Source organism: Hypanus sabinus, chromosome 5 (genome assembly GCF_030144855.1).
Source record: "Hypanus sabinus isolate sHypSab1 chromosome 5, sHypSab1.hap1, whole genome shotgun sequence".
Classification (NCBI taxonomy): Eukaryota; Metazoa; Chordata; class Chondrichthyes; order Myliobatiformes; family Dasyatidae; genus Hypanus; species Hypanus sabinus.
In genome coordinates, this window is record NC_082710.1 from 19314413 (window position 1) to 19329233 (window position 14821).

Consider the following 14821-nt stretch of genomic DNA (forward strand, 5'->3'; position numbering starts at 1 on the left):
TGGATGTTTTTTCACCATTCTCTGTAAACTCCAGACTGTTGTGCAGGAAAATTCCAGGAGATCAGCAGTTTCAGAGTTACTCAAACCGAGGTGGCACTGACAATCAAGCCACGGTCAAAATCACTTTGATTGCATTTCTTCCACTTTCTGAAGTTTGGTCTGAGTGGATATAAAATGTATGCCTGGAAACTGGAGAATACTTTTCTTTAGGTGAGGTAAGCAAATGCCACATATAGTGTAAGCCGCCAATCGGGTTTTCCCAACCCATCAAAAAATTGGCTGAACTTACAGTTTAAAAAATCCTGACGGTGGTTTTCACCCTGAACCATGCACAGGACCTTTGCCCTCTCTTTTCCGTCAGCAGGAGCTTGCAGAGATCACAGCTGCTGCATGTTATGATGACAGAGGAGCAAAGCAGAGCCGTTTCTAAGGATCCTCACTCCAGGGCAGTTGCAGAATACACTGTCCTGGCAGTGAGGGAGTGTGTGCTGGTGGATGTACCCATCACTACAAGGTGACTAGATAGTCACCCTCTATCCCTCAGGAGCTCAGTGTGGAGTTAGTGGGCCTTAGGGCCTGTTTCTGTATTCTATGCCCATATCATTCTATCACCTCTATCTGTTCGTCCACACAGTTGTGCCATTGTGAGGGAAGGGCTCCTCATGTGGCAGACATCACAGAATGTAACTCTGAGGTGTATTGTGAAGATTATTTACAACAAATAATAATATCCCTGCAGTGCTATTTAAAATAAACTGATGAGTAACTTAATGTTTTCTCAATCTGTTGAGAGCTGTTTTCTCCTTGTGGATATGACTGCACTTTTGATGACTTATTTTTGCTGATAAACATAGAAATGGTCATCATGCGGCAGACACCGTAGTTAAGTGTGTGTTGAAACCAGCAAGCAACAGTTTAGCCAAGGGAAATCTTGGCCCCAGGTGTCTGGGCCGGTTTCGAGATAGGCACTAATCAATCAAGTTGAATTTGAAGACAGAATATAGTGTGGAGGAACATAGGGATCGAGGGGTCTTCATCCACAAGACCCGTAAAGGTTGCTGTGCAGGTTGATGGGGTTGTTAAGAAGACATATGGTGTGTTTGCTTTCATTAGTCAGGGGACTGAGTTCAAGAGCCATGAGGTAATATTTCAACTCTATACAACCCTTGGTTGGATCACACTTGGAATATGGTGTTCAGATCTGGTTGCCTTATTATAGGAAAGATGTAGAAGCTTTCGAGAGAGTGCAGAGGAGATTTACCAGGATGCTGCTTGGATTAGAGGGCATGTCTTAAGAGGATAAATTGAGTGAGCTGGAGCTTTTTGCTTTGGAGAGGAGGATGAGAGGAGATTTGATAGAGTTGTACAAGCTCATAACAGCCACATATGGAGTGAATAGTCAGAGACATTTTGCCAGGGTTGAACTATTACAAGAGGGCATAATTTCAAAGTGATTGGAGAAAAGTATAGAGGAGAAGGCTGAGAGTATAATTTTTTTCACTCAGAGTGATGAGTGTTTAGAACACTGTAGGGGTAGTAGTAGAGGCAGGTAGATTAGAGACATACAGTACAAGAGACATCTAGATAGGACCATGGACAATAGAAAAGATGAGGGCTTTGTGGAAGGAAAGGGTTAGATTGATCTTAGTGTAGATTATGAGGTCAGCACAGCATCATGGAGTGAAAGGCCTGTACTGTGCTGTAATGTTCTATGGTCAGAAGTACAAAATAGCCTATGTACAGAATATACGGTATGTGCAAATAGGTCCAAATTCTATGCTGCCTTTTCAGATCAATGATTTTAAAAACGTAATTAAGATAGTGGAGGACTCTTTTGAATTTACAGCTTTCATCTTGCTGGTGAATCTCAGTCAACCTGGGGCAACGGCAGAACAGGGAGAGAGAGATCACCAAACAAATACACATACAAGGTACAGTTAGGAAGACTGGATTTGCAGAATATTTTGTGATGACCTCGGGAGGAGTCAGGCATCACTAGAAAAGCTGATGTTTATAAGCAGAATGAATAAGAGTGGACTAAGGACTGGAAATGGCGAGAACCGATGCCTTTTCAACTAACGACAGCTTCAATCCTGGTGAACCGACCCCAGGCAGCTCCCAGGAAGCAATGGGTCAAGTTCAGAAAATCAGTCAAAATATGGGAAGGAGAAGGAAATTTGCTGTCACGGTGCTGGAGGAAGAAAATTATTTGTGAGCTTCTTGCTGTCTCCTGGACCACATCTGGTTATTCTGATTGCCTTAGTGGAGCCAGCCCATCTAATTAGGTGAACGCCAGCATTTGTTTGAGTTTCATTTCCTTAATAAGCACTTTCACAGATGGTCTGCCCACTTAGATTGATGACTAAGCTCTCCTCTGTTGCCATGTAAAAGTGCAGATTCTGTGGGGGAGCACCTTGCCAGCACCTCTGAGGCCTGTTATTCATGCGTTACAAAGAGCCAAAAAAGCTTCACTGCGATATCTTGATGCAGATCCCATCCTCTTGTAATATTTCCTTTCACTTATTGAAAATAGGGAAATCAAAGTAAAACTCTGCAAGACAACTTCAATATTTTGTAAATGTACCAGAGAAAGCTCCTTCAAGGATTAACTAATAAAGAAAAATGAATACATTTGATCCTTTGAAAAATATTTTAAAATGTTTATGGCGCATTGAACAAGATGACATTGTGCACATTTAGAGGTGAATTTTACTGTCGGAGGGAAACATGGCTATAGAGGAGATGATTCTAATTCAACAATTGAGCAGACATCAATGACACCAACCCAAAGCTAGCTAAGCTCAGTTTAGCATACTGCAGGTTGGCAACAAAAATATCATTGTGACCAGACTGTAATTTTGACTTGCTGACCTGAATAGGTTCAGCTGGGATTTTTTTTACTTGCTAAATCTATCAGGGAAATGATCAACCCCTGCAGATGTCAAAAAATAGAGATTTTTGGAATTTTTTTTTGTGAGATCACATTTTACCAGATCTCCTGATGTAAGTTTAGATCTCTCTGGTTGAATGTTCTTGCCCATACCCTCCTGTATCACAAGCTCCTCTCCATCCATCACTGTCTCAAACTCCAAGCCCATGATCTGACTGCTGGTTAGATAATCACAACAGGTTGTCTCTGCTCAAAAATTTAACTAATTCTTCTCCAACATCCTCCAAGAACAATTAGCAGTGTGTCTAGAAGAGACTAAAAGAAGTTAATACCATACAACCATCAGCCTCTGAACCAATGTCAATAACATCACTCATCTCAACACTAAACTAACTGCACAACCTATGGACTCTCTCTCAAGGACTCAGCAGCACATGTTTTCAGTATTATTACTTACTTTATTTATTATTTGCATATCTGTTGCCTTTTGCATATCGGTTGTTTGCAGCCTTTGTAATGTCGAGTTTTTCATAGCTTCCTGTAAATGCCTGTGAGGAAATGAACCTCGAGGTATCATATGGTGTCATAGGCACTCTGTGGGCCCTTTATTTGTTACACCTGTGTGCCTGCTCGTTAATGCAAACTTGTAATCAGCCAATGATGTGGCAGCAATTCAATGATAAAAGCATGCAGGTCAAAAGATTCAATTGTTGTTCAGTCCAAACGTCTGAATGGGGAAGAAATGTGATGTAAGTGATTTTGACCATGGAATGATTGTTGGTGCCAGATGGGGTGGTCTGAATATCTCAAAAACTGCTGATCTCCCGGGATTTTCTCACACAACCGTCTCTCGAGGCTACAGAGAATGGTTCAAAAAGAAAATCTGGTGAGCAGCAATGCTGTGGGCAAAAAATGTCTTGTTGAAGAGAGAGATCAGAGGAGAATGGTCAGACTGATACCAGCTGTTAGGCAAGTGACAGTAACTCAAAGTAACTGCGCATTACAACGCTGGTGTGCAGAAGAGCATCTCTGAATGCACAACATGTCGAACCTTGCAGTGAATGGGCTACAGCAGCAGAAGACTATGAACATGCGGTCAGTGAGGTGCAGGGGGTACCTAATAAAGTGGCCACTGAGTGTAGCTTGTGCAACCTTTATTGGGCACCTTCGTTGCAAAGAAAGGTTTCTATTTTACTGGATTTGTGTTAAAGCCGAATGATAAACCACCACTCACCTCACTGCAGCCCTTTTGCTTATTGATCCATAAAGAGGTGATCTTCTATGAGCCTTTCTTCCCCAGGCCTTTGCATACACCACCCAAACCCAGATACTGTTAGGAGATTGGAAGCTCTTAATGGAGAAGCTGTAGCTGCTGCCCACTCCCTTTACTGACCTTGTTCTCAAGCTGTATAGAGTATAACCTCAACGTTGCTTTCGCTAGAATGGTGGTGATGGGGTAATTCTGTTAAGTCAAGACTAGAGATTGATTTTATGCAGTTAAAATGTATGGAGCTAACCTCCACTTACTCACTTTCTGTGAAGAAATCACTCTGTTCTCATCAGATGACGGATTTGGTAACTTGACTCAGTTGTGAACCTATTCAGCTATACTCGCTGAAATAGTCTTGCTGAAATAGTCTTTGGAGACTCTGTTCTCTGTAAATCGACTCCGTTTTTTCACTGTAACATGGACTACTTGCAGTGAGGCCAGTGATATACTTGTCCTGCTTGCAGCTCATGAAAAATATCCCTGATAACTCAGTAACAAGCAAGAGAAAATCTGCAAATGCTGGAAATCCAAGCACCACACACAAAATGCTAGAGGAACTCAGCAGGCTAGGAAGCTAGGAAAAGAGTACAGTCGATGTTTTGGCACAAGACATTTTGTGTATGCTGCCATGATAACTCAGTAACGAACACTGCAAAGTCAATGGTCAGCTGTTCATTAAAGAGGTGGCTGGGAATTTGGTCTCAGCAAGCCTTACAGAATCCTTCCAAGGAGAGTTATGCCCATCGCCTGCTTACCCATGGGGTTGTCATGCTATTTTGCAGTTATATTTTTTGGTTACTTAAGATGCAAGAGCTAAAACTGTAATTTCATATCTATAAGTATTTGCTTTGATGCAAGCATGAATATATTGGATATTGAAACTGCTTGCAACATTCACAATAAGTATGTGTGTGTCTGGATACTCAGTGTAAAAATTTGTCTTCACTTGAGATATACACTGTGTCAGTTTTCACATGAACTTGGACTGAATAGCTAAATATAATCTTTAGAACAGATAGTGGGGGAAGAAATATGAACCATAGAACACTACAGCACAGTACAGGCCTTTCAGCTTACAATATTGTGCTGACCTTTTAACCTACTCTAAGATCAATCTGACCCTTCTCTACAAAACAACCCTCCATTTTTCCATCATCCATGTGTCTATGTAAGAGTTCTTTAAATGTCAATAGAGCATCTCTGCCTCAACTCTCAATTCACCACTCTCTGTGAAAGGCCTAGACAGAGTGGATGTGGAGAGGATGTTTCCTATAGTAGGGGAATCACGGCCCAGAGCACACAGGCTCAAAATAGAGGGACGTCCTTTTAGAACAGAGATGAGGAGGAATTTCTTTAGCCAGAGGGTGGTGAAGCTGTTGAATTCTTTGTCCCAGACGGCTGTGGAGGCTAGGTCATTGGGTATATTTAAAGTGGAGGTTGATAGGTTCTTGATTAGTAAGGATGCCCAAGGTTATGGAGAGAAGGCAGGAGAGTAGGGGTCGAGAGAGATGGAGAGCAAAGCAGACTTGATGGGCTGAATGGCCTGACTCTGCTTCTATGTCTTAAGGGAATCTTATGGTCTCTGTGTCAAGAACTTGCTTCTGCCAACTCTCCTATACTTTCCTCTAAACATCTTAAAATGATGTCCCTTGATGTTAGCCTGGGAATAATTCCCTGACTATCCATTTGATGTATGCTTCTTATCTTGTAAATTTAAAAACATTCTGAATCTTGAATCATGTCCTCTGCACTCCCTTCTATATATTTCAACAGGGCCATATTAGGTTTCATCTCTCTTCAGCACTCTGAGATTCCATAGCTCTTCATCTCAGTGCGATGTTGTCTCTTTGGCACAGTCCTGTGAACCTATTCAGCTATACTCTGGAGTGCTTGCTGAAAGAGTCTTTGAAGACTCTGTTCTCTGTAAATCGACTCCGGTTTTTCACTGTAACATTGACTACTTGCAGTAAGCCCAGTGATATACTTGTCCTGCCTGCTGCTCATGAAAAATATCCTTGATAACTCAGTAACAAGCAAGAGAAAATCTGCAGATGCTGGAAATCCAAGCACCGCGCACAAAATGCTGGAGGAACTCAGCCGGCCAGGAAGCTAGGAAAAGAGTACAGTCGATGTTTTGGCACAAAATCTGCAGATGCTGGAAATCCAGGGTAACACACACAAAATGCTGGAAGAACTCAGCAGGCCAGGCAACATCTATGGAAATGAATAAGCAGTCTATGCTTCATGGTAAGACCTGAGACTGTAGGGGAATGTAATTGGGAGAAATGTACATAATTCACAACATTGAGCTGGGGTTTCACTTTAAGGGGCTGGCCTTGTGTGATGATGTTATTATGTAAAAGGTTTTTAGCGCGCTTTTTTTGTGTGGGTTTTGGAGTTCAATAAATTGTGTTTTGGGTTTTGTTGAACGTAAAAGGCCTCACTTCATTTTATTTGCGAAAACCCACATTGGTGATCCTGATGCTGTAGGAAGATTCCAGAGTTATTGAACATGTCGGCCAACACAGTCACTTTGAGACTATTGGAGTTTTGAGAGTAAAGTGTCTTTGGTTGGTATGTACAAGTGGAAGCTCAGTTCACTTTGTGAGAAACCTCCGTCGATAACGCCAAATATTTCTATGTGTCACTCATCAATTCCACGTCTGCAAGAGTTTTTACTTGAGCACCTGCCTGAACTTGATAAATACCGATTGCTGAAAACTTACCTTTTACAGACTTTTGGTTGGAGTCTGAGTGTGCCAACCAGTTGCTCTCCTTACGGGGTCTCAACAATCATAAGCCTTTGGGGCTTGCAAACTGGGTAAAACTCAGAACTGCACGTTTGCAGAGTAGCCCTGGACTTCACCCTTCCATGTGATCCCAAGTTACAATGGTGGCTGCCGCCCATGTGCTGGTTAATGACACCTTAATAAGGACATCACCCCCTATCGTTACCCAGTCCCACACATTCAAGACTTTTTGGCATGTTTAACCAAAAGCTAATTTTATCCAAAGTTGATCTAGTTAGGGGCTACCATCAGGAGACTTTGTGCTAGAAGGACATTCCCAAAAAAGCTGTGATAACCCAATTTGGTCTTTTTGAGTTTCTGCGCATGCCACTTGGACTGAAAATCGCATCACAGACTGTCCAACAGCTGATGGGCTTCGTATTAAAAGACTTAAATTTTCTTTTGGTTTACCTGGATGATACTCTTGTCACCAGTGAGTCCAAATTCAAACACGTATCTCATCTCCGCACACTTTTCAAGCACTTAAGGCAGCACGGGTTGATTAGTAACCCTGCTAAAGGCCATTTTTGGGTTGTCAACCATTGACTTCCTCAGCCTTCACATCTCTGCAGAAGGTGCGAAACCACTCCCATCAAAAGTAGCCATTATTATGGATTTCCCGCTGCCCCTTATTCCTAAAAAAAACTACAGGAGTTTTTTGGGTATGGTCAATTTCAATCACAGCTTAATTCCACAAGCAACTGAACTTATGCTCCCCCTATATAGTAGGCTTAAAGGCAATCGCACTAATCAAATGCTTGACCGATCAGCAGCCATGACTAGGGCATTTGATGATGATACCAAGCACAACAGTTAGAGGATTATGTATTGAAAACTGGAGGGCCAGCACTTTTCGGAAGTGAATGGTTAAGAAAAATCCAATTAGACTGGCATACAATCAAACCTCTCAATGTGTCATCAACAGGCAACTGCAGCCCAAATGGTAGCACTAACCAGAGACTGTCACAACTGCTTAATGCTAATGAGGTGTTTGAGAAATGGATTGGTAAACTCAAAGGCATGAAGGCCAGAATTGAACTGGATGAAACGGCAACACCAAGATTTCATAAAATGTGTCCTATGCTTCATGCACCACATCGTATAGTGGATGCGGAGCTGCAGAGTCTGGGGGTGCCTGGAATTCTCTCAAATTGTGTGAAGCAATTAGGCCATGCCCATTGTCCCGGTGATCGAGAAAGGGAAGGCTGGAGCTGGGGATTTCAAACCCGGAGCATCAACCCGGTGCTGTGTACTGTGCAGTAACACCTGCCACAAATAGAATACACTTTTGCTTCTTTGGCAGATGGGGAGGTTTTCAAAGATTGACTGGTCACAAGCCTTTCTGTAAATGGAGATTGAGGAGTCAAGCACGAAGTTCCTCACAATCAACACTCACAAAGGACTGTTTCAGTATAATCATCTCGTCTTTGGCATCACATCAGCTTCAGCAATTTGGTGAGGAGCAATGGCCCAAGTGCTCCCAGATATCCCTGGAACACAATGTTAACTTGGTGATATCATTGTGACTGGCAAGTAAGATGAAGAGCACCTCCATAACCTTGGTAAAGTGCTTACCAGGGTGAGTGAGTATGGTCTGTATTGGCCTGTAGGTTTTCTATGTTTCTAGATCGCCTTACAGCAGCCCTTCAAGATTTGGTGTACTCCACTCCCATGCCCTTGGTGTCGCAACACGATGATCAGCCTGTCAGTACACCCCTGGACGAAGCAGAGGCGCCTGCTGTTCCTCCACCAGTGGAACACAGGACTGGGCTGGGTGGTTTGCCCAAGCTCCAGACCAGCTCACAATGTTGACTTCAGCGAATTTTGGGGGGACTGTGTAAGGTAACGTAATTGGGAGAAATGTACGTAATTCAGAACCACCGACATTAAGTTGGGGTTTTGCTTTAAGAGCCTGGCCTTGCGTGCTTATGTAGTTACTTAAAAGATTTTTGAGTGCATTTTGGTTGTGTAGGTTTTGGAGTTCAATAAAATGTATTACAGGTTTTGTTAAACATAAAATGCCTCACTTTGTTTTATTTGCGGAAACCTACAAGACCAGTTCTGATGAGGGTTCTCAGCTTGAAATGCAATTTCCATAGACTCTACCTTTCCTCCTGAATTCCTCCAACATTTTGTGTGTTTCACCCTGATTTGAATAATTTCTCTTTCCTTTCATTCAGAGAGAGTAGGAGCTTGCTGCAAACACAATGACATGCTGCATTTTTCAAAAATGGAATGAAGGCAAAGTATTAATGTAATTGAAATAATTTGTAAAACAAAATTGTAAAAGAAGATTAACAAGCAGAAGCAATGCTATAATGTACTCTGGTGATGTTTACATGTTCTCCTTAATATAATAAGGCACGAATAATGTAGTATTGGATATTGAAACTGACTAATATGCACCATGACAAGCTTGTGATTATTTGTTGGTTTATCAGGATGTGAGCGCTGCTGAAAAGGCTAGTATTTAGAGCCTTTTCACAATTGCCCTTGAGAAGGACGTGCTAAGCCACATTTTAGATCCACTGCAGTCCCTCCAGGGAGGGAGTTCTAGGTTTTAGACCCAGTGTTGACGAAAGAGCAGTGATGTATTTCCAAACCATGATGGTGTGTGACTTGAAGTGGAACGGTGCTACAATTGCTTTCATAAGAGAAGCAGTTTTTGATTATGGCAATAAAGTCTAAATTAATGTAAATAAATAAGCTGCCATCGCACAAGAAAACAATAAGCTGTTCATGCTCTGAATGAAGTGGAAGTTATAGGAAAGTTGACTTGTTTTATGTGTCCTAGCTCACTCCAGAAATCTGCAAGGTTTGTTTTGTGCTCCTTGTTGAATTCAGCGTATCTCACTTCCAACACCGTTAGGCCACTATAATTAGATTCAAAGGTGTCTCTGCAGGGAGGGCCAAAGGATGCCCATGATAGTGATTTTCAATGTCCTCTCTGCAAAGTCTGCAAGTTTTGCTTTCATCTATTGCACAGTTTCGGCAAGCAGGGATGACAGGAGTGGGAAATCTGCCAGGTTCCCGTTCGAGACGTCACTAAAGGAAGTACGCTGGCAGTGTGTGCTGTTCTCCCTTTAGCATCTTGCTGACTGGCGAGAGCGAGCAGTCTGCTGGGCCCACAATTATTCTCAGGTAGTCTGGAATTTACAGGGTAAATGCATGTTTCATGTAACGGATAGTGGCACTAACCCCTTCAGATTAGCTGGCATAATGAAGATCAGACATAAAATGCTGGTGGAGCTCAGCAAGTAATGCAGCTTCTATGGAAGTAATGTAGCCATAGCGCAATCGCTTTACAGCGCCAGTGATTACCATCTGGGGTTTGATTCCCGCTGTCTTTCTAAAGAGTTTGTGTGTCCTCCCACAGTCTAAAGATGTATAGTTAGGATTTCAACTAGGAAGCTGTGGCATGCTATGCTGGCATTGGAAGCGTGGCAATACTTGTGGGCTGCCCCCGGCACATCCCTACTGATTTGATTTGATGCAAATGATGCATTTCACTGCATGTTTTGATGTTTCAATGTTCATGTGACAAATAAAGCTAATCTTTAATAAGGCTAATTTTGAAGCTTTCAGTGTTTTGGACCGAGACCCTTCAGGTGCTGATGACGGACCTTGGCCCAAAATATTGACTGTTTATTCTCCTCCAAAGATGCCACCTGAACTGTTAAGTTTCTCCAGCATTTTGTGAATATTGTATAAGATATCCAACATCTGAAAATCTTGTGCCTACCTTCTGAAGATCTCCCAGATTGTCTGAAGGCAACTTGGAGGTGACTATTGAGCAACTGATGATAACATTTGAAGTAAATTTATATTAAGAACATAAGTTTATAAGACACAGGAGCAGAGCTAGCAGAACGCCGTTGAGTCTGCACTGCTATTTGATCATGACTGATTAATTTCTCTCTCAGCCCCGTTACCTTTCATGCCCTGACTTATCAAGAACCTATCAACCTCTGTCTTAAATATATCCAATGAACTGGCCTCCACAATTGCCTGTGGCAATTAATTCCACAGATTCACCACCTTCTGGCTAATGAAATTCCTCCATCTCCATTCTAAGCAGAGGTCCCTCTATTCTGAGGTTGTGCCCTCCGGTCCTAGACTCATCCCACTTTCAGAAACACCCTCTCTACATCCACTATATCTCGGTCTTTCAATGGTTGATAGCTTTGAATGAGATCCATCCTGATTCTTCTAAATTTCGAGTACAGGCCCAGAGCCTTCAAAAGCTTCTAATATGATAATCCTTTCATTCCTGAAGTAATTTTCATGAGCCTCCTTTGAACTCTCTCCAATATCAGTACTTCTGTTCTTAACTGAGGGACTCAGACTTCTGACAGTACTCCCAGTGAGCACTCACCAGTGCTTTATCAAGCCTAGGAAAAGTCCTGACGAAGGGTCTTGGCCCGAAACGTCGACAGCGCTTCTCCCTATAGATGCTGCCTGGCCTGCTGCGTTCCACCAGTATTTTGTGTGTGTTGTTGTTTGAATTTCCAGCATCTGCAGATTTCCTCATGTTTGCTCTAGGAATTAAATGCTTATTCTTGTATTCCAGTTCTCTTGAAATGAATGCAAACATCATATTTAACTTTCTCACCACAGACTCAATCTGCAAGTTAACCTTCAGGGAATCCTGAATGAGGACTCTCAAGTCCCTTTGCACGTCTGAGTTTGAATTTTATCTCTGTTTAGAAAATAGACTATGCTTTTATTCCAACTACTGAAGTGCATGACCATACACTTCCTTACACCATATTCCATCTACCACTTCTTTGTGCATTCTCCTAATTTGTCCAAGTCCTTCTGCAGCCTTGCTAATTCGTCAACACTCCCTGTGCCTCTACCTGTCTTCGGATTGTCCACAAGCTTGGCCACAAACCATCAATTCTGTCCTGCAAATCATTGACACACAATGAAAAAGAAGTCATCCTAATTAAAACCTGTGGAATACTGATAGTCACTGGCAGCCAATCTAAAAAGAATTCCTTTATTCCCACTCTTGACCTCCTGCCAATTAACCAATGCTCTATCCATGCTAGTATCTTTCATTTAATATCATGTGCTCTTACCTTAGAAACATAGAAAATAGGTGCAGGAGTAGGCCATTCGGCCCTTCGAGCCTGCACCGCCATTCAGTATGACCATGGCTGATCATCCAACTCAGAACCCTGTACCTGCTTTCTCTCCATACCCCCTGATCCCTTTAGCCACAAGGGCCAGATCTAACTTCCTCTTAAATATAGCCAATGAACCGGCCTCAACTGTTTACTGTGGCAGAGAATTCCACAGATTCACCACTCTCTGTGTGAAGAAATTTTTCCTCATCTCGGTCCTAAAAGGCTTCCCCTTTATCCTTAAACTGTGACCCCTCGTTCTGGACTTCCCCAACATCGGAAACAATCTTCCTGCATCTAGCCTGTCCAATCCCTTTAGAATTTTATATGTTTCAATAAGATCACCCCTCAATCTTCTAAATTCCAGTGAGTATAAGCCTAGTCGATCCAGTCTTTCTTCATATGAAAGTCCTGCCATCCCAGGAATCAATCTGGTGAACCTTCTCTGTACTCCCTCTATGGCAAGAATATCTTTCCTCAGATTAGGGGACCAAAACTGCACACAATACTCTAGGTGCAGTCTCACCAAGGCCTTGTACAACTGTACCTTATTAAGTAGTCTCATGTCACCTTGTCATAGGCCTTTTGAAATTCCAGGTACACCACATCCACTGATTGTCCGTTGTTTATCTGCTTGTTTTTCCTTAAACTTCCAACAGATTTGTCAGACAAGCTTTATCCTTAAGGAAATCATGCTGACTTTGGTCCATTTTATCATGTACCTCCAAGTGCAGGTGTCCCCCGCTTTACGAATGTTCGCTTTACACCACATCCCTTTTACAAAATACCTACATTAGTAACCTGTTTCCGCATTACAAAGAGGATTTTTGCTTTTACGAAATTTTTCCCATATAAGTTAATGGTTCTTCGTTATACGCCATTTCGGATTAAGAAAGGTTTCATAGGAACGCTCTACCTTTGTAAAGGTGGGGGGGACACCTGTACCTCGAACCTCATTCTTAACAATCAACTGCAACATTTTCCCAACCACTGAGGTCAGTCTATCTGGGCTATAACTTCTTTTTTCTGCCCCTCTGCCTTCTTCAAGAGTGGATTGACACTTGCAATCTTCCAGTCCTTCAGAAGCATGTCAGAATCTAGTGATTCTTGAAAGATCATTACTAATGTTTCCATAATCTCTTCAGCCACCTCTTTCTCATCTGATCTAGGTGACGTGTCAGCTTCCCAAGTCCCTTCTCTCAGTTTCTTTCTGTCATATATGTACTTTGATCATAAATTCACTTTGAACTTTGAGATTGAAAATCTGGCTGAGTAGTGCCACAACAACAAGCTTTCACTCAATGCTAGCAAGACCAAGGAGTTGATTATTGACTTCAGGAAGAGGATACCAGAAAGAAATAATAATTAAAATAAATAAGTAAACAATAAATATCAAGAACATGAGATGTAGAGGCCTTGATAGTAAGTCTACAGATTGTGGGAACATTTCAATGATGGGCAAGTGAAATAGAGTGAAGTTATCCACTTTGTTTCAAGACCTGATAACTGCTCCTGGGCCTGGTGGTGTGAGTTCTGAGGCTCCTGTATTTTCTTCCTGATAGCAGCAGCAACAAGAGAGCATAATCTGGGCAGCGGGTGTCACTGACAATAGATGTTGCTTTCATGCAACAACATTCAATGTAGAGGTGCTCAATGGTGAGGAGGACTTTACAATGGTGAGGATGTATTGGGCTGTATCTACTACTTTTTGTAAGAATGTCCATTAAAGGGCATTGGTGTTTCCACACCAGGCTGTGTTACAGCTAGTCAATATACTCTCCAACACACATCTATGAAAGTTTGTCAAAGTGTTTGATGCCATGCCACATCTTTGCAAACTCCTAAGGGAGTAGAAGTGCTACCATGCTTTCTTCATAATTGCTTTTAAGTACTGGGCCCAGGACAGGTCCTCCAAAATGATAACACTGAGGAATTTAAAGTTGAATACCCTCTCTACCTCTGATCCTCCAATGAGGACTGGCTCTTAGACCTCTGGTTTTCTATCCAGAAGTTAATAATCAACTCCTTGGTCTTGCTGATATTGAGTGAGAGGTTGTTGTGGTGGCACCGCTCAGCAAGATTTCAATCTCCCTCCTATATGCTGATTCATCACCACTGTAGATTCAGCCAGCATCAATGATGATGTCAGCATAGATAAATATGGCATTGAAACTGCGCTCAGCCTTACAGTCATAAGTGTAAAGTGAATAGTCTTGTGGTGCATCTGAGCTGATGGAAGTCATGGAGGAGATATTGTTGCCAATCAGAAGTGACTGGGATCTGCAAGTAAAGATATTGAAGATTCAGTTGCATAACAAGGTATTGAGGCCCAGGTCTTGGAAAATTTGAGGGGATGATAGTATTGAATGCCAAGCTGTAGTCAATGAAAAGCATCCTGATGTATTCATCTTCACTGTCCAGACGTTCCAGGGTTGAGATATGAGCCATTAAAATTGCATCTGATGTTGACCTGTTGTGACAGTAGGGAAACTGGAACTGATCCAAGTTGCTTCTCAGGCAGGTGTTGATATGTTTCCTCACCAATCTCTCAAAGCTCTTTGTCACAGACTAGGAAGAGTTTTTTTGGCATATGTTTGATGGAAAGGTAAGTGCGGAAGCAAATGGGAGTGGTGGAAGGGTGTGAGGAATGGGGATTGGATGGTCAACAATGAGGGATACTAGAGGTTTTTGGTGGTTGAGGGATCTTACAGGAGCTTCATGACAATGGGTGACTGGACCCATA